The 8996-nt window shown below is 35.2% G+C and overlaps 1 long non-coding RNA gene across 1 annotated transcript; it reads right to left on the bottom strand.

Annotated features, from left to right (window-relative positions):
• Positions 1-837: 837 nt before the first annotated feature.
• On the bottom strand, positions 838-6867 carry LOC105794423 (uncharacterized). The gene is made up of 3 exons (XR_001133940.2): positions 6456-6867; positions 2362-2803; positions 838-2281 (listed from the first exon to the last, which is right to left on the bottom strand). It is a non-coding gene; the product is annotated as an uncharacterized LOC105794423 (long non-coding RNA).
• Positions 6868-8996: the final 2129 nt, after the last annotated feature.

Raw genomic sequence — 8996 nt, 5'->3', positions numbered from 1 at the left:
TGAGGGTATGGGAGATTTTAATGAGATTATATACTTTTTTGAGAAAAGATTAAGAGATGAACGACAAATGGAAGCATTAAGTACTAGATGATTGTGAATTAAGTGACTTAGGTTTTTCAGGATAATGGTTTACTTGGGAAAGAGGACGTCTTGTGAAAAATAATATATGGGAAAGATTAGATAGAGGAGTGGCCAATCTGGAATGGTGGAGTTGTTTTCCTTGTTATTTTATACGTCATATACCACATAGTTTCTTGGACCATTGCCCGTTGCTTATGGATACCTTAGGGCATAAAGATGGTTTTGTAGAAAGAAGGAAATTTCCCTTTCGTTTTAACGCAGAATGGATTCTTGAAGGAACATTTGAGGTGCAATTGAAAAGAATTTGGGGATCAAGCAATGATGATATACTAAGGATATGAGTTCTGAAATCGAACGAAGAAAGATTTGCATAAAAAACTTGAAGAACTCAACAATGAAGATCCCGAAGAAGAGAGACTAGCAGAAATTGTTGATGTTAAGCTCGCTTTAAATATCGAGGCTAACAAAAAAGAAAATTTTTGGGAACAACGAGCAAAGGCAAATTAGCTTTAGTTTGGGGATCGAAATACATCTTTTTTTCACAGCTATGCTTCCTATTGCAAGAAAAGAAATACAATTAAAGGGCTAGAAGATGAACGTGGCAATTGGATCAAGGGTTATAAAGAATTACTTGCTTTAGCGACAAATTATTTTAATGATCTTTTCTCCTTAAACAATTGCAGGATTGTGAATATTTAAGGACATAAATTCAACAATGCATTTCTGATCATATCAATAAAGAGATGTCTATGAGTTTTAAGGAATAAGATATTTGTGAAGCGCTTAGATCAATGACGCCTCTTAAAGCCTCAAGTAATGATGGATTCCCTGCTATGTTTTTTCAAAAATTCTGGCATATTATAGGAAAAGAGGTGTCGAGATTCAGTTTAGATGAACAATCAGAAAGATATTGGTGCTATTAATGATACTAACATTATTCTAATCCCTAAAGTACAAACACCAAAAAATATAGGACAATTTAGAACAATTAGTCTTTGCAATGTACTTTACAAAATAATCTCAAAAGCCATAGTTAACAGATTCAGAAAGGCTATTTGTTTTTCTATTGATGATGCACAAGGCACAATTGTTCCCGAAAGACAGATTACAGACAACATATTGGTGGCTTATGAAATTTTACATGGTTTTAGAAAGAAAATATCTAGATTGGGAAATTTTGCTCTAAAGCTTGACATGAGCAAATGTTATGATAGGGTTGAGTGGGGTTTCGTTGAAAAAATGATGAGAAAGCTAGGTTTTTGTGAGAAGTGGATAATTTTAATCATGCATTGCATCCAGAGTGTATCGTACTTCGGAGAAAGAGGGGTGGAGTTCAATCCCACTGGAGGATTACAACAAGGAGATTCTTTAAGCCCTTATCTTTTTTATTATGACAAGGATATTCCCAATCATCTTTTTTTGGCCGATGACAATATTTTATTTGGTAGAGCAACGATGGAAGGTGCTTTAGCCATCAGATCCATCATTAATACCTATGAACAAATTTTGGGACAGTTGGTAAACTTTGAAAAATCTTTAATTTATTTTAGTAATAATGTCCATGAGGGGGTTAAGTTGCAGATAAAGAAATCGTTGGGGGTTCGAATAGCCAATAATCTTGAGAAGTACCTTGGATTATCGATGATGGTGGGAAGGAAAAAGAAAAATGCTTTTGTGGAAATTAAAAAAAAATTCTTAACAAAAGTGAAATTTTGGAGCATTCGTAACTTATCTATTGAAGGAAACGAGGTTTTTATTAAATCCGTATTACAGGTCATTCCTACATATGCTATGCAATGTTTTAAATTACCAGTTTCTCTATGCCAAGATTTAGAGAATATTATGTACAAATTCTGGTGGCAAAATTTGAAAACATATAAGGGTATTCATTGGTGCAAGTGGGAGAAATTGTGTATTCCCAAGGCATAATGGGGGATTGGATTTAGGGATTTATCATTTTTTAATAATACCTTGTTGGCAAAGCAAGGATGGAAGCTAATTACCAATTCCAAAGGTTTACTCGCGGAAGTTATGAAAGCTAAATACTACCCACGTTGCGATTTTTTGAAATCTGAATTACGGGCTTACCCTTTGTTTACCTGAAGAAGCATATGGAACACTCGGAGGATGCTGGAATCAGGAATGGTCTGGAGTATTGGGGATAGAAAATCAGTAAATATTTGGAACGATGCATGGTTTCCTGGGGAAGAAAAATTAAAGTTTCAGAATATTGATTACAGGTACACTCTTGTCGTTGATCTAATAAATCATGAAACTTACCTGGGAGGAGGAGATTCTGAGAGAACTTTTCCCTGATGACCAAGCTAAAAGATTGAAGCAATCCCATTAGGGAACCTTTTACAATCCGATATTTGGGTATGGAGAGGTGACAGATTGGGAGAATACACGGTGAAAAATTGTTACAAAATAGGTATTATAGATTAACTTAACTTGCTAGGAAATGAATTTTCAACAAATCAGAATATACCTGGAAATTACTTTAGAAAATTTGGAGCCTAAAAATACCCAGCAAGGTTAGGATTAATCTATGGAGAATAAGAAATAATTTTTTGCCTACATTTAGTAATTTAAAAATCCAAAACTTGAGATATGATACCTTATGCCCGATTTGCGGAGAAAAAGAAGAGACTGTAAGCCATGTATTCTGTGACTGTAGCATTGCAAAACAAGTCCTCTAGTAAATGAAAGTAACATTTGCGCTCTTTCATGAAAATCAAGAGTGGAAACAATGGTTAGCAGAGACATTCAATCTCAAAAATACACACAAATGTTCATGCTTAGTAATATCATTATGGGCAATTTGGGATAACAGGAATATTTACTTTCATGAAGGAATTCGACAGACAATATACCAGATCGTGGCTTTTGTCAAAGCTTATTTTTTAGAACTGAACTATCTGGAGGAAGCATTAAAAAGGAAAAAAAACACAGTGATTACCCAGTGGGAACCCCCTTTTGAGGATCAGGTTAAAGTTAACTTTGATGCTACGTTTCTTTAACAAAACAACGAGCAGCCTCGGGAGTTATTATCAGAAATAATATGGGATTTGTAATGAGCTCGTGTTCTTACTCGATCAACAACGCTTAGGATTCGACAATAGTGGAAGCACTTGCATGTCTCTAAGGAGTCGTTTTTGCTGAAGAAATGGGATTTTGCAATGTCATTATCGAAGGGGACTCAAGAAACATCATAAAAAATTACAAAAATAAGAAAATGGTCGACCAATCATTGGGGGTACCATAAAAGAAATATTAACCAAATCAAGGAATTTTCAAAATATTCAGTTCTAGTTCATTCCAAGAGAAGCCAATGGAGCGGCACATGCGATTGCTGCATGGGGAAGAGGAAGAGTTGCCTCGTGTTTTTGTGTGGAAGAAACACCATTAGAGATTAAGGCCATTATAACCAGAGAATATAGGAGAAATGATTAAAAGAAGTTGTTATTGAGTGAGAAGACTGAGGCCGGAGAAGAAAAAGGGATACCAGAGATCCGAGGAACTCAGAAATGGATGGATTGAAGAAGTAAAGATACGACGCAGATTGCAAATCTAGATACTAAGGTCCATCAGGGGAGAAAAGTACGACGACACAAAAATTGAATAGGGAAAGTTTTAGGGTTGTGTTTTTCTTTCTTTTTTTATTGTTTTTTGAGTCTGGCCATTGGATTGTGAAAAACCGGGGTAGTGCCATGGTTTTATGATGGTTAGTTTTTCTTTTGTTGTTTTATTTTCTTCATTTTCCTAGGAAGTTTGTTTTTCTCCCTTTTCAATAAAAGTGGTTGACTTTTAATTCAAATAAAAATAATTCAACCTCTAGTAAAGTTCAAGTACTAGAAGGCTTTTTTTTACCTCAATATTCTAAACACTTTAACTAATAAGCCAACAATGTATTAAATTCCAAACTTTATTTCCATTTTTTAAACGTTATAAAATGTAATCAACAAACATTAAATCACAAAATTCAATGAATTATTACAACTTAGTTATATGAAAAATAAAATCAAAAAACCTATACACACGTGCAAATTAATTTAAATTCAGTAAGGATTTCAGCTACTATTTTTGTTATTAATAATTTTTTAGACATAGCATTAGACATTAATCCGCTTAAACAAAAATAGGGAGGTTTATGCAACTGTGAAATTAATGGCACCGACGAAAGCCTTGGGTTCTGATGGGCTTCCTACACTGTTTTACCAAAAATTTTGGCACATAGTGGGTGGGGATGTTAGCTCTTATTACCTTGGTATTTTGAGCACTGGTGGACATTAACAGGATGCATATTGTTCTTATTCCAAAAGTCTCAAATCATACCAATATGCAACAGTTCTGCCCTATTAGCTTATGTTCAGTGTTGTACAAGATCATTTCGAAGATTCTAGTTAATCATTTTTAGTCTGTTTTGCACTTGTGCATAGATGAAGCTCAGAGTGCTTTTGTCCCTGGCCTGTTGATTATGGATAACATTATACTAGCTTATAAGATGCTTAATGTGAACTGCAGGAAGAGGACGGGGAGGAAAGGGCACTTTGCCTTGAAACTGAACATGAGTAAGGCATATGCTCGGGTGTAGTGGTTTTTCTTGGAAATTTTAATGTTGAAAATGGTTATTTCCAAGCATTGGGTGACTCTTATCCTCATTACTTCGGTCTCTTATTCAGTCATTTTGAACGGGGAGGTGGGTCGTGTTTTTTCACCACGTAGAGGACTTCGCCAAGGGGACACCCTAAGTCCTTATTTGTTTCTCATCTATAGTAAGGGCTTTCCTCTCTTATGCGACAGCCGCTTCGAGATAATTTGATTAGGGGGCTCGAATTAGTCATAGAGGCTCGTAAGTTATCTATTAGTTTTTTGTAGACGACTATATCCTTTTCGGGGAAGCCACGGTTGCTCGTGCTTTACTTCTTAGACATATTCATTTAGAGTACGAGCAAGCTTTAGGGCAATGTGTCAATTTTGCAAAGTCATCAATCTTTTTCAACTCTAATGTAGAGGAATCAATTGTGGCCATCATTTCTCACTGTTTGGGGGTTCAAGTTTCCACTGAACCTGAGAGGTATTTAGGGCTTCCTAGTATGGTGGAACGTAACAAGTGGAGGGCTTTCTAGGGGTTAAAGGACCACATGCATTCTTGGATAGAAAGCTAATGTGTTCGGCCACTGTCCTAGTGGAGGAAAAAGGTCTTTATCAAAAGCGTCTTACAATCTATCCCTAGTTTTGCTATGTTTTATTTTTTACTACCTACTTCTTTCTGTGCCAAATTGGAGGGTGTCATTAGCCAATTTTGGTTGAAGTGTCACAGTGGTCGAGGTGGCATTCATTGGTGTACTCAGTCTAAGTTATGTAAGACGAAGGATTCTGGGGGTTTAGGTTTTCAGAACTTAGCAAAATTCAATGTTGCTCTGTTGGCAAAACAAGGCTAGCATTTGATTAATTATCCTAATTCTTTGTTTGCGCGTGTTTTTAAAGCAAACTATTACCTACAATGTGATTTTTTGCATGCTAATTTAGGGAGTTACCCTTCTTACTTATGGAAGAGCTTGTGGTCTGCGAATGGCTTGCTTCACTTGGGGTTGAGTTTGCATATGGGTATGGGCTATCGTGTTTGAGTGTGGGATGATGTTTGGATTCCAGGCTTGCCTAAGCGTCATTTGCAACACCAATGGGTTAATTATACTGTTATGCATGTGTCTGAATTTATTAATCAACACACTAGACAATGGGCTGAGCGTTTGCTTACTGATGTATTGGGATCCACTATTGCGAATATGGTTCTCTGCATTCCCTTTGCCGGGGAAGCTCATGATGATTTGTTGGCATGGGGGGAGGAAGACTCAGGGTGTACTCAGTAAGGAGTGGCTACCGTCTTCTTTAGGCTTCGGACTCTACTGACACTACCTACTCTTACAGGCTTGGTTACAACAAATTATGGAAACTATAACTACCAGGAAAGATAAAAATTACAGCCTAGTAGATTTTCAATTATTACATCCCTAGTTACTACAATTTATACAATTGGCGTATACAACCTTCTACTTTATGTCCTCAATGCCTCATTTCACCTGAAACAATAAAGTACATCTTCCTTGACTACCCCTTGGTTGCCGGGGTTTGGGACGACCTGCAAATCACATGGCCAATTGACTTCGTTGGAATATCATTCCAAGACTGGTTTTATTTTCTTTTGGTTGTTTCTAACCCTACTATTTCTTGGCAAATTGTGTGTGCACTTTGGTATATTTGGCATGCTTGAAGTCAGTGTGTACGTGCAAATGCTATTGTTCAAGTGTAGGATATTGTTCGCAAAGTCATATGCTATCTTAAGGAACTGGATGTGGTGCAAAAGAGGTTACCTGATCGCCTTATTGGGGTTAAACGTTGGTGGCCTCCAGAAGGCACTATGCTGAAAGTGAATTTTGATGCTGCCTTCAATGCGACTTCCATGTTGTCCTTTACAATAATAGTTATTAGGGACAATTTGGGCAAAGTACTCAGATCCCATTCAGTGCTTACCGCGCATGTTCCTACGGCTTTTGCTGCGGAGGCTTTGGAATGCTCTCACACTGTTTGTTTGGTTATGGATCTTGGCCGACATGAGGTGACTTTTGAGGGGGATTCACTCACTGGTGATCTGGGCACCGTGGAGGTTGTCTGCGATTAGCCGTTGTTGACGTTGGTTGCCTCCTATTTTCTACTCTAGCTAATTGGTGAGCTTGGCGCCGTTTCACATGGTTTTGGTTACTAAGGGTCATAGCTTGTTTTGTTGACAGCTCCTTCTAGGGTTTGGAATGCTTTTCTTTGTTAGGCTGGGAGCTACTCGAACTGGGTTTTTCTACTTTGTTTTCTTTGTTTAGGGCTTGGCCCTTGTGCTTTGTTTGTTTTGTTTGGGTTTGTTGTTTCGACTTTGTTTGTTTTGTTTGTTAATAAAAAGCCCACTTGCATAAAAAAAGTCATAATTTCAAATAAAAAATTTAATAAACAAATTACTTTTTAAACAAAACTTTAACTTTAAATTAGGTTTTTAACCAAAATAAAAAAAATCCAAAATTTTTAATTTTTAATTTTTAATTTTAAAAAATAACTTTCAATGAAATTATTTTTTTTTATCAAGGCCGCCTTTTGATCCACTGCACTTTCAGTGCGTTGGGATGTCAAGAGATTTTTTCAAAGTTGGTTTCAGCTCACTGTAGCCCATTTTTCATTGATGTTTGGCATAACCCCAATAAGGTGAGATTAACTCACTGGTGTCTCAAAAATTGACTAGAACTTTAAGCTTCAATTGAGTAAAAATTGGTCCAACTATTATTTTAATATAAATATAATTAAAATTATTGTTTAATATAAAATTATTTTAATGGGTTAAGTGGTTTTTAATTCCTAAAAAGTAAAATGTTTTTATTTGTTAAAATGATGTTTAGCATTTTTGTAAAAAAATTGATTAACTAATTTAAGAGAATAAATAAAATAAATAATTTAAAATGATTATAAAAAAATTAAGTAAAAAATTTTAAAAATAGAATTGCACATGTTTTTAATAAGTTTATAAAAATAAAATATTTTAAATCTTATATTATATAAAGTTCTAATGTAATGCCTTTAATAGTCATTTTATTTTTTTACCTCACTAATATAACTGTATTTGAATCCGAATACACACCTCACCGTTGATCAACGGCGAAGCCAAGTAGAGGCCCAGGGGGCCATGGCCCCCCCAAAGTTTAATTTTTTTTCAATTTAGTCATTTGTAAATATACTATGACCTTTCCAAAAATATAAGTAGCCCACCAAAGTTTAAGATTTTTATAATTTCTCCCTTTTGTATTAGAGGTGTCCATGGGCCGGGATGGGCCGATTTGGGTCGAGCCCAGAAAAAAATTTTGGCCCGAGACCTAGGCCCGGGCCCGGCTTGGCCCTAAATATGAGCCTAAAATTTTGTCCAGGCCCAGCCCGAGAAAAAATTCCTAAGCCCAAGCTCGACTTTGCCCGGCCCGACCTATTTTTTTAATAAACACCAAAAATTTATTTTAAAAATTAAAAAAAAGTATTTTAAAAATATTTTAAAATAAAAAATAAAAAATATATATTTATTATATCCGGGTCGGCCCGAGCCAAAAAAATGGCGGGCCTTTTTTTTGCCCAAACCCATATTTCTGGCCTATATTTTTACCTGAACCCTCCCATATTCCGGCGGGCCGTCAGGCCGGGCCAGGCCGCCCGGCCCATGGACACCTCTACTTTGTATATATGTTATACCCTCCTAAAAATATAAGTAGGCCCCTCCAATATTTTTATAGTATTAAAAATAATATTAAAACAATTATTCTTGATAAAAACAAGAGAGAATCTTCTTGAAGAAGCTAAATTACTCATGATGACTTTTGAATGATATTTTTGTTAAATAATATCAATTTAATATTTATTTAATATTTTAAAAGTAATATAATATATATAAAAGAAAAGACAAAATGAAAAACTTTTATCATCTTTCATTTTCATATTGGTGCCTAGCAAGAAAAGAAGAAAAAATTCATCATTTTCCTCCAAAATTTTAAGTATTAGGTATGTTTTTCTTCAAATTTTCATAGATTTTGAATATTTGAAGCTTGTTTTACATATATGTACCAACGGCTTTTATTTTATCAAGTGTATTAAAAGTTTCCATTAAAGGATATTGATGGAAGCTTATAAAATTAAGTAAAATTGTGTATGTTTTTTGATGGAAAATTATTAGGAGACGGTTTCTAACTTGTTAAAAGTGAAGGGGAGGAAGAAAACATTGGTCACTTTGTTTAAAATTATGTCAAACGATAGCTTGTGAAGCAGTGAGTATTCTGGTGAAAATGAAATCAAAAATGGTTCATCAAGTCGAAAGTTATGTGAATTTTGGATTAGGA

Source organism: Gossypium raimondii, chromosome 3 (genome assembly GCF_025698545.1).
Source record: "Gossypium raimondii isolate GPD5lz chromosome 3, ASM2569854v1, whole genome shotgun sequence".
NCBI classification, from domain to species: Eukaryota; Viridiplantae; Streptophyta; class Magnoliopsida; order Malvales; family Malvaceae; genus Gossypium; species Gossypium raimondii.
This window is presented reverse-complemented; position numbering and strand designations above follow the sequence as displayed.